This window comes from Sminthopsis crassicaudata, chromosome 4 (genome assembly GCF_048593235.1).
Source record: "Sminthopsis crassicaudata isolate SCR6 chromosome 4, ASM4859323v1, whole genome shotgun sequence".
Classification (NCBI taxonomy): domain Eukaryota; kingdom Metazoa; phylum Chordata; class Mammalia; order Dasyuromorphia; family Dasyuridae; genus Sminthopsis; species Sminthopsis crassicaudata.
In genome coordinates, this window is record NC_133620.1 from 296,024,601 (window position 1) to 296,040,968 (window position 16,368).

Below are 16,368 nucleotides of genomic sequence, written 5' to 3' on the forward strand. Positions count from 1 at the left end.
TCCTTTATTTCAGGAAGCACATGAATCTTATTCTAAATATCATCAAGCTGCTCGAGCTTTACGTTTACAATTTGGAATAACAAGAGAGGAAGCTAGGAGCATAGTAAAAAGCTGTACAGCTTGCCTTCCTTTCCACCTTCCTACACTCCCTTCAGGGAAGAATCCTCGTGGTTTGAGACCCAATGAAATCTGGCAAATGGATGTGACCCATTATAAATCTTTTGGTTGTCTGTCTTTTATCCATGTGGTGGTAGATACCTTTTCAGGATTCATTTTTGCAGTGCCAACATCAAAAGAGACAGCCCAAGTGGTCACTGAATTCCTTATCCAAGCATTTGCAATTATGGGTGTGCCACAAGAAATAAAAACAGATAATGGACCTGCATATTCTTCTAAACATTTTGCACACTTTTGTGTGCAATATAAGATTTTACACACCACTGGAATACCTTTTAATCCACAAGGTCAGGCAATAGTAGAGAGAAGAAACAGAGACATTAAGACACTCCTCCAAAAACAAAAGAAAGGGGGAGCCACAGGTAACCCTAGAGAACTTCTAAATTTAGTTCTCTATACCATTAATTTTCTAAGTTTTGACAAAGATGCACTGGCTCCGGCAGACAGGTTTTATAACCCACCAGAAGGGCAAAGTCCAGTGCAAGCAGCTCCACTGTCCTTAGATAATCGCCAGGTGATGTGGAGAGACCCAGAAAGTGGTGAATGGAAGGGACCAGATAGGTTAACTGCCTGGGGGAGAGGGTTTGCTTGTATCTCCACAGATGGAGAAGGAATCAGATGTGTGCCAACGAGCCATATTCACTTTGTCCATTGGAGAGAGACAGAAAAAGAGAAAGACCTCAAAACAAAGGAAAAATCTAAGAAATATCTGACATTGGAAGAGCATGGCTAATAAAAAGACTGTTAAAGAACTTTAAAACCAGCAGGAATCATTGGATTTCCTAACACAAGATGAGACTAATGGACAATGGACTTCTGGACATTTATAAATTCTCAATTTATGATTATTTGATCATGTTATTTGTTACATACTTCTAGCATGTATTATGTTACTATGTTACTATGTGTTTAAGTAATCTATGTAATTATGTGTAATACCTCCCATATTGATGGATTTATGTTTCAAGGTCATGACCACCCTATGTTCTAAATCAAAAGAAAGGGGGAGATGTTAGGTTCTTACTAAGTGCTAATGAGATGATAGGTTCTTACTAAGTGCTAAGTTGGTATTTAACAATTCTTTAGTTCAGGCCTTTAAGGGGAGTTTTACCCTTTTGAACTCCTGGGGAGGAGTTTACATGTTTAAGAGGAGCAAGTTCATTGGTTGAAGTATTTTTTCCCAGAAGCCCCTGAGTTATTCCACGCCTATTCTCTGGAAGGATAAAAGAGGACAGCACTCTGGAGGAGGAGGAGTCTCTACTCTAGGTCAGAGTTGGTGGCTCTCTACAGGAAGAAGAATCTGGCTGAGAAATTGAGTTGAGACAGCAGATCTCCTCCCAGAGAGTGATGAGCAACTTCTGGAGATAACAGAACATTACAAAATAGGTAATTAGCCTCAAGTGCTCTGCTGTCTGATTCAAGCACGCCTTTTCAGAATTTCATCCCTCTACAACTTTCATTGAATTAGACAAGGAGGACAGAGCATAATTATACTCACACACACAGATTTTTATACAGAAAAACATTTAACTCAAAAGGGAAATAGGAAGGGGAAAGGGAGGAGAAGAAATGAGTCAGAAAATGATAGAAATGAGTAAGAGGGAGGGCAGAAAGAATTTGAATGTTGAAAATTTGAAAGCAAAACAAATTTGAATGTTGAAAAGATTGTGAAGAATAAATTAAAAGGAAGGAAAAAAATAAAAACATGGAATAAAGGTTAATGTAAGGGAAAGAGAAAACATGCAACAGAGAAGATAGTTTCACTTATAAGATCACAAACATCAAACAAGTTCTCTGCTACTACCTTTTTGTTTGTAAAGTGAGCAGTTGGAACCAGACTGGAAAAACTACAAGAAGACAAAGTGGATAGAAATACACAATCAACAATCATAACTGAATGCAAAAGGAATTAATTCACCGATAAGAAAGAAGAGAATTAAGAGAAGCAAAATGAATTAGAAAGCAGAATATGACATTAAGTTATTTATAAGAAACTTAATTTGAGGCACAAAGATTTATATAAAGTTATAAAGCAAACTCCATTGAACTAAACAGTAGCAGCAACAACAAAAACAATAACAACAAATCATGATTTCAGATAAAGTTAAAGTAAACATAGATAAGTTAAATAGAAATTGGCAAGGAAGTTACATTTTGCTTAAAGGCAACATAGATAAGGAATCAACATCCATACTTAATATATATGATTCTAATGACTTAGCACTTAAATACTTAAAGAAAAGTTAATTGAAAGAAAGACAAAGAAAATAAAGATTAAAAAGTAATAGTATGTTACTTCAATATATATTTTTCAGACCCAGATAGATCTAACCAAAAAATAAAGAAGTTAAGAATCTGATTATAATTTTAGAAAAAATAAATATGTTAGATTTCTAGTAATTATTAAATGAAAATAAAAAGAAATTTATCTTTCTTAATCTATACATGGCTCTGAACAAAAACAGCAAAAAAATTATCAAAAATGTAGAAAAGCAGAAATTCTAAACACATCATTTACTGATCATAATTCATAGAAACTATGTTCAATAAAGGAGTCTTAAGGAATTTTTTTAGTAGCGACTAAATAACAATTTAAAAATCTGAAGATCAAAGGACAAATTATAAAAACAATAGAAATTTTAGTTAAAAGAAGTGACAATAATGAGACATCATACTAAAACTTATAGGATACAGCTAAAGCAATTCTGAGAGAAAAATTAATGCCTTTAAAGGTATTCATAAGCAAAAGAAATAAAGATCAAATCAGTGAATTGGAAATTATATTTTAACAACAATATTTGAACAACAAATCAAAAATCTCCAACTAAATAACAAAGCATAAATTATGAAAAATTAGAGATCAAATTGAAACCAAAAAACTGCTGAATTGATAAAGAAAACTAGGAGCTGTTTTTTGTTGTTGTTTTGGTTTTTTGATGAGGCAATTCCGGTTAAGTGACTTGCCCAGAATCACACAGCTAGTAAATGTTCAGTGTCTGAGCCCATATGTAACTTGGGGTCTTTCTGACTTCAGGGGCAGTGCTCTATCCACTGAACCATCTAGCTGCCACAACTAGTTTTTGTTTTTTGTTTTTTTGTTTTTTTGTTTTTTTAAAGAAAATTAACAAAATAGATAAAAGGTAAGTTAACTTTTTTTTTTTTTTTTTTAAACCAAACGAAAATTAAATTGTTTATATAAAAAGTGAAAAAGACTTCTTCTGGCCTTTTTTTTTTCTCATAGTTTTTCTCTTTTGTTCTGATGTTTCTCTCCCAATATGATTCATATGGAAATAAATAAAAAATGAATGACATATATAACATAAAAATTTTTTTAACCGAAAAAACTCACAATAGCTAGAAATAAAGGAAGTTACTAGAATATATTTTACCCAATTATATACTAAGAACTGATAACCTAGAGCAAGTAAATATTTACAAAAATGATAAAATACACAGATTAACATAGAACAAGTCATAAAAACTCTCAAAGGAAAAAAAATCTCAAGGATTCAATAGACTTATAAACTAATTTTACAAAATATTCAAAGAACAATTCCATCAAATTAACTCCATCAAATAATTAAAAGAGAAGTTACCCTTCTAATCTCTATGTTGCATATATAATCTTGATCCATAATTCAGGGAGAAACAAAGCAAATTATACACCACTATACCTAATGAAAACTAATGCAAAAAAAGTTTTAAATACAATATTAGTATGTAAACTAAAATAACATATTAGAAAGATTTACACATTATGATTAGTCTGGGTTGATACCAAGAATACAGGGCTGGCTCAACATAAGGAAGAGTATTAACATAATAAACCATGTTAACAATAAAAATAATAAAAGACATATAATTATACCAAAGATGCCAAAGAGTCTTTTTTGATAAAATCCAACACTTTTGAGTTTCTAACTCATATCTTTAAGTTGAGATAACAAAAGAGGAAAATGACAAATGTTCAAGGGACTATGAAAAAACAAGTACATTAATGCACCATTCTAGAAAGCAATTAAGAGCTCTGCTCAGAAAATGACCAAGCTGTATATAACCTTTGATCCAGCTATATCATTACTGGGGCAGTTAGGCAGTCCAGTGGATAGAGCCTTGGGCTCTTTCTGAGTTTAAATCTGGCCTCAGACACTTACTCTGTGATCCTGAACAAGTCCCTTAATATAAGGGATTCTTTGCCTCAGATCCTCATCTGTAAAATCCTCAAATGGAGAAGGAAATGAGAAACCAAGAGCCAAAGACAATTGAAACATCAATGAATGGTATTAATGCCACTACTAGGAACTAGACTTCAATAATATTAAAAAAAAAAAAAAAAAAAAAAGGGGAAAAGGATCTATCCAACCCTTTTTTCCCTCCACCAAAAAAAGAAGCACTTTTCATAGTAGCCACAATTTGAAAATTAAAGTGATGTACTCCTGGGGCAGCTAGGTGGCACAGTGGATAGAGCACCAGCCCTCATCTCAGATACTTAACACTTCCTAGCTGTGTGACCCTGGGCAAGTCACTTAACCCCAGTGGGGGGGGGAGGGGAGGAAAAAGTGATGTACTCCTAATAGGGATCAGCTAAACAATTTGTAATATATGAATATAATGAAATACTATCATAAATTATGAAAGTTTCATAGGAACATTTTATATGGAAGATTTTTGTGAATTGATGAAGAGTGAAATGAGTTTCAAAAGAAGAACAAAGAATACAATGAAAATATAGAGTAAAGCAACTTTTTTCTCAAAATAATGATAAACCATTAGTCCTCTCCCAAAAAAGCAGTTTAATCATGCATTTTTAAAAGAGAGAGTGCCTCCTATTCCTCACCTGCATCTACAGTTATTAGGAGAGAATGTTTCTTTTTCTTTTCTTGCTTCATCTTGTTCTAAATATTCCCTAGTAAAAGCTAATTGATATTATTTGATTAAATGATAGTGAGACACTAATAAATGTTCATTGTTATTTGAAATTTGGAAGCATATTCTCATTTTTTGTTATAACAAAAAAATTTAACAAATAAATATTTTCTAGTCTAAAGGCCTTTCTCAGACTTTTCTCTTTAGAAAAATATGTAAAAGATCAAGAAAAAAAGCTAGAGACCAAGGAAAATGGGTTAAAGGTGTTAACCAAACTTAGATCAAGTTTAGTTGAGATCTTTCTCTTCCCTATGCCAAGAGTTATCTAGAAGAATCAATAGAATTGGAAATTCTTACTTTCCCCAAAACAGAGATTTTGTTGTTATTTGTTTGTTTCCATGTCCCTTTGTGACCCTATTTGTTTTTGGGGGTTTTTTTGGCAAAAATAATAGAGAGGTCATCCATTTCTTTTTCCAGCTCATTTTATAGATGAGGAATTGAGACAAAGAAGATTAAGGGACTTGCTCAAAGTCACATAGTTAATAAGTGTCTGAGGCCAGATTTGAATTCAGGAAGATAAGGCTTTTTCTGGCTCTAGTCCCTGCATTCTAAGTATATTATCTACTGTACCACTGAATTGGGATTTTTTCTAAAATAAAACAAAGCTGTTCCTGGAACCTGAATAATCCCTGTTTTACTTGACACAGATTCCTGGTCTCATAAGGACATAAAAGTCCCACCCAAGTGAAGTTGGGCCCTTCCAGCTTTTTGTTTGTTTGAACACCACAGGAAATCACTGCACCCTGTCATATTGCTCCACATGGAAATAATGGGGGAAGAGATGGTTTGCTAAGCTTCTATAGAAGCTAACTCTATTATTGTTGTATATCTTTGCTATGTTAGAGCTAAGTTAATATTATTTTGATATCTGTTCAATGACTTATAAGTGTCTCATTTTTGTCCCCAAACAGAACTTAAACTATCAAGACACTCCTAAGAGCCCCCATTCTTTTCTGAAAGGATTCAAGTATTGAGTAGAGGAAGAAGGTCCCTTTGATTACCTGATAGTTTAGTTAGAGCTTGTTAGTGGAATGGTTAAAGAAAGAACTAAGAATTTAAAGATGGAGTGATTGAGTAGAATGTTAACTTCAAATTATATTATTTCTTCTTGTAATTTTCCAATTCAATATTCCTGCAAAATTACCTTAAATTATCTTTTGTTAAAGATATCCAACCACACATGGAGGGGGAGGCTCTAGAAAACCATTTGGTCATTTCTCTTCTTAATAAGTTGTTTCTGGCATATTGGTGCCAAAATATAGAGAATTAATAATTTTTCTCTGACAAAAAAGGAGACACAAGAGAAGAAAAACACCCTTGATCCCTTAGAATCCTAAATGAGAAGTTGTAGCCTTACTGTAAGGGATATATATTAGTTAGAAGGAATATCTCCATAAAGGCCTCATTTTGTCAGATATATAGAGAGAACTGATTCAAATTTATAAGAATATAAATCATTTACCAATTGATAAATGAAAGCAATTTTTAGATGAAAAAATTAAAACTATCTACAGTTATATGAAAAAAATGCTCCATGGAAATCACCACTGATTAGAGAAATGTAAATTAAAACAACTCTGAGGTACCATCTTACATCTATCAGATTGGCTAATATGACAGAAAAGGAAAATAATAAATATTAGAAGATTGCTAGTGGCGTTGTGAACTGATCCAACCATTCTTAGGAGCAATTTGAAACTATACCCAAAGGGCACACTATAGATACCCTTTGATCCAGCAGTCTGGATCTGTATAAAAGACCATAAAAGAAAGAAAAGGACCCACATGTACAAAAATGTTTGTAGCAGCTCTTTTTGTGGTGGCACGGAATTGGAAAATGAATGGATGACCATGAATTGGGGAATAGCTGATCAAGCTGTGGCATATGAATGTAATGGAATACTATTGTGATATAAGAAATGATGAACGGGCAGATGGCTGAGTGAAGTGAGGAGAACTAGAAGAGCATCATACATAGTAATACTGCAATGATCAACTTTGATTGATTTAGCTCTTTTCAGCAATACAATGATCCAAGACAATTCCAAAAGACTTATGATTAAAAAATACTATCCACATCTAGAGAAAGAATGAATGCAGATTGAAACATACTATTTTCACTTTTTTGGTATGTGTGAGTTTTCCCTTTTGTTCTCTTTCTTCTTTCATAACATAATTAATATGGAAATATTTAATATGATTGTACATGTATAATCTTTATCAGATTGCTTTCTGTCTTGGAGGGGAGGGATGGGAAGGAGAGAGAAAGAAAAAAAATTTGAAATTTAAAATGAACGTTTTGTGAATGGATCCAAACATTCTGGAGAGCAGTGCTCAAAAAGCTATCAAAGTATGCATACCCTTTGGCCCAGCAATGTTTCTACTGGACTTATATCCTAAAGAGATTTTAAAGGAGGAAAAGGGATCCACATGTGCAAAAATGTTTGTGGCAGCCCTTTTTGTAGTGGCAAGAAACTGGAAACTGAATGGATGCCAATCATTTGGAGAATGGCTGAATGGTATATGAATGTTATGAAATATTATTGTAAGAAACAATCAGCAGGATGATTTGAGAGAGGCCTAGAGAGACTTACATGAACTAAGTGAAATGTGCATAACCAGGAGATACACAGCAATAAGATTATGTGATGATTAATTCTGATGGACATGGCTCTCTTCAACAATGAGATGATTCAAACCAGTTCTAATTGTTCAGTTGTGAAGAGAGCCATCCATACCCAGAGAGAGGACTGTGGGAATTGAGTGTGGTTCACTACATAGCATTTTCACTCTTTTTGCTGTTTGCTTGCATTTTATTTTGTTTCTCCTTTTTAAAAAAAAAACTGATTTGATTGGATTTTTCTTATGCGGTATGATAATTGTATAAATATGTATGCATATATTGGACTTAACATATATATCTACATGTTTAACATATATCGGACTACTTGCCATCTAGGGGAAGAAGTGGGGGAAGGGTTTTACAAGGACTAATGTTGAAGAATTGTTCATGCATATGTTTTGAAAAATAAAAAACTTTAATAAATTTTTAAAAATGAATGCATACAATTATCTTTACCTGTAATTGGAAAAATAAAATACTATTTACAAAAAAGGTTTTGCAAGGACTAATGTTGAAGAATTGTTCACGCATATGTTTTGAAAAATAAAAAACTTTAATCAATTTTTAAAAATGAATGCATACAATTATCTTTACCTGTAATTGGAAAAATAAAATACTATTTACAAAAAAAGAATAAACAAAAATAAATGTGTATTTTAAAAAATGAGGCTCTCTAGCATATATATATATATATATAATATATATCATTAACAGTGATTAACAGTGATTAATTGAAATACTGAATGCTATTTAATTAATTCTATTAATATGTGCTTATAAGTGTCCTAGGTGTAGCATTTTCTCCCTCTACAAATAAATTACCTGAATCATACTCGGACTCATATTGTGCACTGTGAACTTCTTTGCTCTCTTTGAGAAGACGAGAGAAAAAGGGGTGTGATCCCTATCTTAAGTGCTCAATGTTTGCTGAATTAAGGCTTCAATTTTTTTTTAATAGTGCAATATAACTAAGGCAAATATGCAATAAACATTTATTAAGCACCTATATATGGTATGCCCTGTGCTAATCACTGAGGATTCAGGGCTGAAAGTTAAATAGGCCCCGACCTCAAGGCATTAACTGCTCCCTTCTCAGCCCTGTGCCTTCCCTTCTTCAAAACTACATTCCACACTTCTTCTAGAAAGTCTTCTGGCATTGATCCACAATGATTCTGTCTTTTCCACAGCCACACTGAGAGTATACCAGGGGCAAATGATTTTGAAGATATGGGAGAGTTTTGATCACATGAACTGAAAGTTCTTTGGAAAGATAGTAAATTGTAGTAATTTTGGACTTGTTCTAGGGCTAGGTTACTAATCACAAGTTAGAAGAACCCTATTTTCCGCTGATTACAATAAGTGAACTTGAAAAAGATCTTAAATAATCTAGGTCAATTTCTTTGATTCATTCTAGTTTGATCCTTATATGTCTTTGACTTCTGCAGTGACAGCTTCCATTGAGAGAGAATGTGCTTAGTGGGAAATTCTTGAGCCCAGTTCCCTTTAACCCACAGGACCATATGACCTGTGAATACAAGATTTTTTTTTTTTTACCACTTGAGACTCATGGCTATTATTATTATAAAATAATCATAATTATTGTTATATTTGTCTGTCTTGGCATTTGTTCTTTCATTTTAAGTGACAGAAGAACAGTATGATGTATTTCAGTATCTGCTTTTTTGCAACCAGTTTCAGCATTAAGGGGCAAAGATTGACCTTTGGAAAATAGGTTGGCTGTAGGTGAGACAAGGCTTCATCAGGCAGTGGTGTCAAATATACAGATGAACTTCATGAGACCAATGCTTGGTAGGAACTGAACTAAGTTTGAACCCACCATTGCCTTTTGTTTTCTTTTTCCCTGGGTCCACCTCTTTTTCAAATTCTTTCTCTCTTCCTCTTTTTTGATTCTTGTCCTTTACTGTTTATCCCTTTTCTAATCTTAATATTTCCCCCACCTAACTTTTCATCTCTCTTGCTTCCATTTGTTTCCTTTGGTCTCAATGTAAATTTCCCCACTCTTTTTGTTTTCAACTTCATTTTTTCTTACTTTCTCTTCTGTTAAATAATGTGTAGCAGGGAAAGGGAGAGCAGTTTTTTGTTGTTGTTTTTTTTTTGTTTTTATTGGTCACATTCGGGGTAGGGTAGGGGACATTATCTGAGAAGGCATCAATGAAGGTTACTTATCTATGGCTGTTCTACTAACTTATATACTCAAGAGTAGGAACTATGCTATTTCTCTCCCTCCTATTTCTACCTTCATCTCACATCCTCATTCCACCACAATGTTTTGTGATGCAGCGGCACCTGATGCTTATTGAACTAGATCAAACTGGGCAATCCCAGGGAAGGTAATGATTTGTTACCCTGAAGTCAGGGCTCTCATCTGAAAGTTATTAAAGAGATTTTTGGAGGGTGTGGTTTAAAGAGGAATTCAAGTTCCAAGAGAGGGATTTTTAGGGTAGGAGTTGAGGATGGAACTATATTAGGAATGGTTTCTTAATTAGGAATCTCAGGAGAGGAGGTGCTAGGGTTTTCTGTGGGGATGTTGGTTTTTTTTTGGGGGGGGGGGTGAGAGGGAAATGGGAGAGATATTTCAAGGAGATGGATTACTTTCTCTGAAAAATAATCCAATGGGGAGATCTAAAGGAGGAGAGTTTCCTTATTTGGGAGAAAGATGTCTCAACTGAGGATATTTTCTTCCACCACCTCAGTGGAATAGTTTTCCTTACCTAGAGGTGGTATCTCAGAGTATTTAGGTGTTCCTTCCCTGGAACATATGGAAGGAGCATTCCTTACAAGAATGTAACTTGAACAAGAATGACTCAGAGAAGTAGTTTCCTTATTTAGGACTTTCATAGGTATTGTTATTATTACCATAGGTTATAAAAAATGCAAGAAAGCTCCTATTGCTCCCCCCCAGCCCCAGCGAAAGTACTTCCCAAGGAAGAGATCCTATGTTTGCATCTGAACGGGTAGTCTAGTGGGTCCAATTTTACTTGCTATGATTAGCTTGTAATGTCAGAGAAACTGAGGCAAGATAGAGATTAGAGAGTATTTAATAATTTATTAAATGGGAGAGATTTACTGGGACCAAATGGATCCATGATTTGGTCCCAGAGCTGAATAAGACTATCATCTCCAATAATCCAGCAAACAATGTGAGTTCTCTTTCTTCTTTCATAACATAATTAATGTAAAAATATTTAATATGATTGTACATGTAATCTTTATCAGATTGCTTTCTGTTTTGGAGGGGAGGGATGGGAAGGACAAAGAAAAAAATTTGAAACTCAAAATCTTATTTAAAATGAATGTATATGTGAATGGATCCAAACATTCTGGAGAGCAATGCTTAAAAAGTTATCAAACTGTGCATACTCTTTGACCCAAGCAGTGTTTCTACTGGCCTTATGTCCCAAAGAGATCTTAAAGGAGGGAAAGGGACCCATATATGCAAAAACGTTTGTGGCAGTCCTTTTTGTAGTGGCAAGAAACTGAAAACTGAATGGATGCCCATCAATTGGAGAATGGCTGAATAAGTTATGGTATATGAATGTTATGAACTATTATTGTTGTATGAGAAATGACCAGCAGGATGAATACAGAGAGGCCTGGAGAGACTTACAGGCACTGATGCTGAGTGAAATGAGCAGAACCAGGAGATACAGGGCAACAAGATTATGTGATGATTAATTCTGATGGACGTGGCTCTTCAACAAGGAGATGATTCAAACCAGTTCCGATTGTTCAGGCATGAAGGCAGCCATCCACACCCAGAGAGAGGACAGTGGGAACTGAGTGTGGTTCACAACACAGCATTTTCACTCTTTTTATTGTTTGCTTGCATTTTATTTTGTTTCTCCTTTTTTAAAAAACTGATTTGATTGGATTTTTCTTGTGCAGTATGATAATTGTATAAATATGTATGCAAACAATGTGAGTTCTAAATGACCTATATACACATGGCTCAGACTCAAGGAGTATACTGAGGCAGGGGTGGAGTCAGGGTACTGAGAGTGGGAATGGGACTCTGACAAGGTGGGGTGAGTCTCCTGAGAGGGATGACATATAATGGAGGGAGGCATCCCGGAGATGGGGAGAGACTCTGGATAAGACGGTATCTGACATTCCGATAGCTTGGGATGGGGAGAGGCATTCTGATATTCTAAAACACAACATCTTTTATCCTTATCAACTATTCTGATGAAGAGGGAGGGGAGGCTTTGCTGATAATTATAAAGTGAAACAGAGAAACTGAGTCAGGATAATTAAGGAAACTGATTCAGGACAATAAAAACTGTAGCATAACAGCTTAACATTTCAGTCTAAGTACTGATTTCATGCATCTGGACAGTATTGGGAAGTCCAGTTAATGATCTCTTATGCTTCTGATTCCAACTTATAAAACCCCTCATCCTGTTCCTCTAAACCCCCCCCCAAAAAAAACTGGGGTTAAATGACTTGCCCAAGATCATACCGCTAGGAAGTGTGTCTGAGGCCAGATTTGAACTAAGGTCTTCCTAACTTCAAGGCTGGTGCTCTCTCCATTGTGCCACCTAGCTGTCCCTCTAAACCCTTTTAGATCTCAGTTTGATGCACTCCACACTACCCTGGGACATCTAGATACCTTCTTTTTCCAAATTCTATTCCCTTAATATTCCATCAGTGTAAAATGTGTTAGACTTGGAATAGTGGGTTAAAGTTTAAATCTGACTCTAATTTAACTAATAGTGTGACTTTAGACAAGTTACATAATCCCTCTCAACCTGTTTCCATTAGATGATCTCTAAGGTCTCTTCTAGCCCTGATCTTATATTTCTAACCTTAAACCCTTTTCATGCCCCCAAATCCAGAATCTCTGCTGACTATCCCTTTATATTCTTGGCCCACTGTTGAATGAAACCTTAAAGAGATATTGGTCAATATTCAAACCTAAGAATGGGATTCCAAGGTGGGGAAATGCAATGTTTCAGATCAAAAGTGGAGGGAATCAATGCATGGGTTATCCCAGGAAGTGTTTCCAAGACTTTCATAATATTTTTAGGCCTTAGATAATTAGGCCTCTGAGCCAAGAAATATCTATTCATTCCTTTCCCCCAAATTTTCCTTCTTGGATCCAAGAGTAAGAGGTATCTCTCAAGTAGCTGATTCCAGTTATGTACCGAGGAAGGAGCAGACTATTTTGGTAGGGTTCATTCACCAAGAGCTCTGGACTGCACATGAGGGGTGGTGATGGTAGAATTTCTAAACACTCTCCTTCCCAGTTGTTTCTGAGCCCTTTTATTCTCACTATACTTCTTTTCAGGTTCTTCTGTTTATCCAGGATGCTGCCAGACAACTTGGGTTCAATCTTTCTCAATGTGACTTTGGACCAATCATTTCCTCTCTGGGCTTGAGTTACTTCAGGTATAATAAAATGAATGATAGGGTCAAGTTAGATACAGTTTAAGTAACTTGGAGCTCTAAATGATACCTTGAAGAATAAAGTTTCATTCATTCCTAACCTCCTAGCTGCCTTCCTGAATTCAGTCCCCTTCCTTTCTAGTCTCCAAGCCCTAAAATCTACTGTTTTTCTCTTCTATTCTCTATCCTGTGCTTATGTCCCAGCATATGAAGTCTTTTCAGGATAGCTCAGGAGGTTCCAAAGGCGCATTCCTTGGGCATATGTAATAAGATTTCATGTGTCTAAACTTCATGACCCCACAAAGGATCCCTTCTCCAAATGGTAAGGTAGGTTTCTGATAATCCCCCAGCTCCTTGGGATTCTAATGAATGGTTTGTCAGGAAGACAATGAAATGCTTCTTGAAATGCTGTTGTAAGAAGGCAGGAAATTAATGCTAGGAAGGATTTCCAGGGAAGGAAAGGAAAGATGGCATTATGAAGGTTTCTTATTTCCTTTGTCTCCTGTGGAGGATAAAATCGATACCACTGGAGCTGCCTGTATTATTGGCTTGTTCCCTCAGCTCCCAACATCCTAATTTCTATGTCTCTCTTTTTTTCTGTTCCTGTCCCAAAAGGCAGGGACCAGAACCTATATCAGAGAGCCGGGAGATAGTGTACGATGATATGAGATACTCAAAACTTGTTTCTCTTTTCTCCCTACAAACTATTAGGCTGGCTGACTTTGGACTAAGAATTGTTACATCAGGGTGGGAATCACCATGGAATTCCCCTTTGGAGAGTGGTGAGATGGAGAGAAGTCAGAAACCTGGAAAACAGGAAAAGGTCTTGTAGATTAGTACAAGGAAAAATGAAGGAGGGAAGAGGTAACTTGACAAGGATTATGTGGAGCAATAAATGGGGCTCTAGAATCACACTTATCCCTTGCCTCCCACCAGATATGCTAGTCTCCAGGAATCTTCTCCTCCATCTTAAATATATAGATGTTTGAAGTGATGTTGTGTTAAATGTTCTCTGGAGGTAAGGAATTGTGGACTTAGGGTGCTGACCTATTTGATCATTTAGTGTCAGTTATGGTGGTACACCATTCTTTCAGCCTCCCCTCTACTCCCATGACTATCATGCTCTAGATATTGGATTCCTTATCCTTCCAAATGATCAAGTTTCCATTGACTTGATTGATCAAGTCAATCCCAGGTCCTGAAAAAAATTTCCCCATTTCCTGTTTCCTCATTTTGCTATTCTCCTCCCTCCATTTTCCTTCTTTTCCACCACCAATTCTTTCTCTATTCTCTCTTCTATTTTGCCTTCTCCTATTCTCTTCCATCCCAAATTCCCATTTTCTCCTTTCTTTCCTCTCTTCCCCCAACATCTTATCCTTTTGATTAGATGCAAAGAAAGGACTCAGTTCAGGTCCAAGGGAGAAAAGGGCATCAATTGAAAGTGAAAGATGAGGGTGTAGCTGCTGGAATCCTCAAATCCTGCAATGCCAAAGGGGAAAAGGATCTGGGGAGGGTTTGTAGGGTTCCTGAAGTCTTTAAAAAGGTCTGGGAAACCAGGCACCTGGATCATACTAAATTCTCTACTCTCCTTTCTAGATCTCTACAAGAATCTTGGTCAGCCCTCTCTCTGGGTACTCAATCCTCAGGAAATGGCTCCAACCCTTCAAAAAACCAATTTTCTACTGCTGTATGTTATTGTAGCTGAGTGATACAATGGAAAAAGTCTAGTGTTCAAATCCTGCCTCAAACTCTTACTACTTATGTGATGTTGGGCAAGTCGTACAATCTTTCTTGTTCTGTTTTTTCATCTGTAAAAATGGGATGATAGCCATCTACTTTATAGGGTTGTGAAAATCAAACAATCCTTCACATATGTAATGGGCTTTGTAAACCTTATGCTGATACATAAATGTTAAATATTATTATTATAATAGTACTGATCCTTTCCTTCTTATCTCTCAGCACCTTCTCTAAAGTCCTAGCCTAACCAGACTCCTAGAGAGACTCAGACCCATGGGTATGTTAGTAAACATTTAACTGGTTCTCCAAAAATGTGTGCATAACATATTTAAATCTAATCTGCATTATTAACATTTTTCAATCGCTTTCTTATATCAAGAAAACAATAAATCAAGTCTTGGTTTATAACATCTCCCGATTTCTAAGGTGTAAAGCTCACAATGAAAATTTAACAACTGACTCTTGAGCTAGTAAGAGCACATTCTTTCTCTCATAGTCCCTTTCCCCTCTCTTGCCCGTCCTTCCCCTTATATCTGATTAGCTTGTAGGAGACATAAGGAGACCAACGTACTTATAGTTCTGATTTGGGTTCAAGATAAAAAAATTTGATGGCATAGCAATGATGGGCAGAGGACAACATATAGCATATGAGTCTGCCAGGGGAGAAACATCCGATGTTTTCATTGCTTGTAAATGCAGCTATACTTTCACAATGACAGGTAATATGACTTCTGCTCTCTAGAATCCTGAAGATAAATTCTGGCCCACAATTAGAACTATGCCAGCCTCTATCAGCTCCCATACCTCCAGGGACCTGAGACTTCAGCCTTTCACTATCCTCTAAGATTCTTCTCAGAAAATCAGGGAAGTTATTCAAGTCTCCATTGTCCCTACTCACTTAAGTCCTTCATTCTCTCTCTGACCTTTCTTTCTTCCTGAAACTGAAGGACCCTGAGGCAAACCTCTGATTCTCTTTCCTGCCTTCCACTCTGCGGAGGGATCCAGCTCCCCACCCCTCCAACTCTTAAATCCTTTGTAGGTTTAACTTCTTTAATCTGAGCAGCTGCTCTAGGGGTAACTGCTGGCAAATCCTAAAATGTTATCAATGGAGCTTCTCTGTACCATGAGCCACTAGGTCAGGAACAGGTTTTGACTTTAGGGCAAAATGTCACTATCTCCCTTCAAAGATATGACAAAATGACCACCTCCACTCTTTCTTTACAGGATATAGCATGTCTTTCAGGTGGACTGCTGTCAGGGGATGAAATCTTCATTGTCATTTTCCAGCTTTGATGAAGTATGACACACCAAAAACCTCCCTATGGAAAGGGAGCTTCACTTGGAACTAATAATATTAATGATACTGAGTTAACCCTTTTCTTTCCTCTCTTACTACAATCCAGGATAGACTGTTATTTAAAGGAACAGACTTGGTACCCTAGAACCTGCCTGAGAATAACAAGTATAAGATATACAAAAATAAGGATACAAGATAT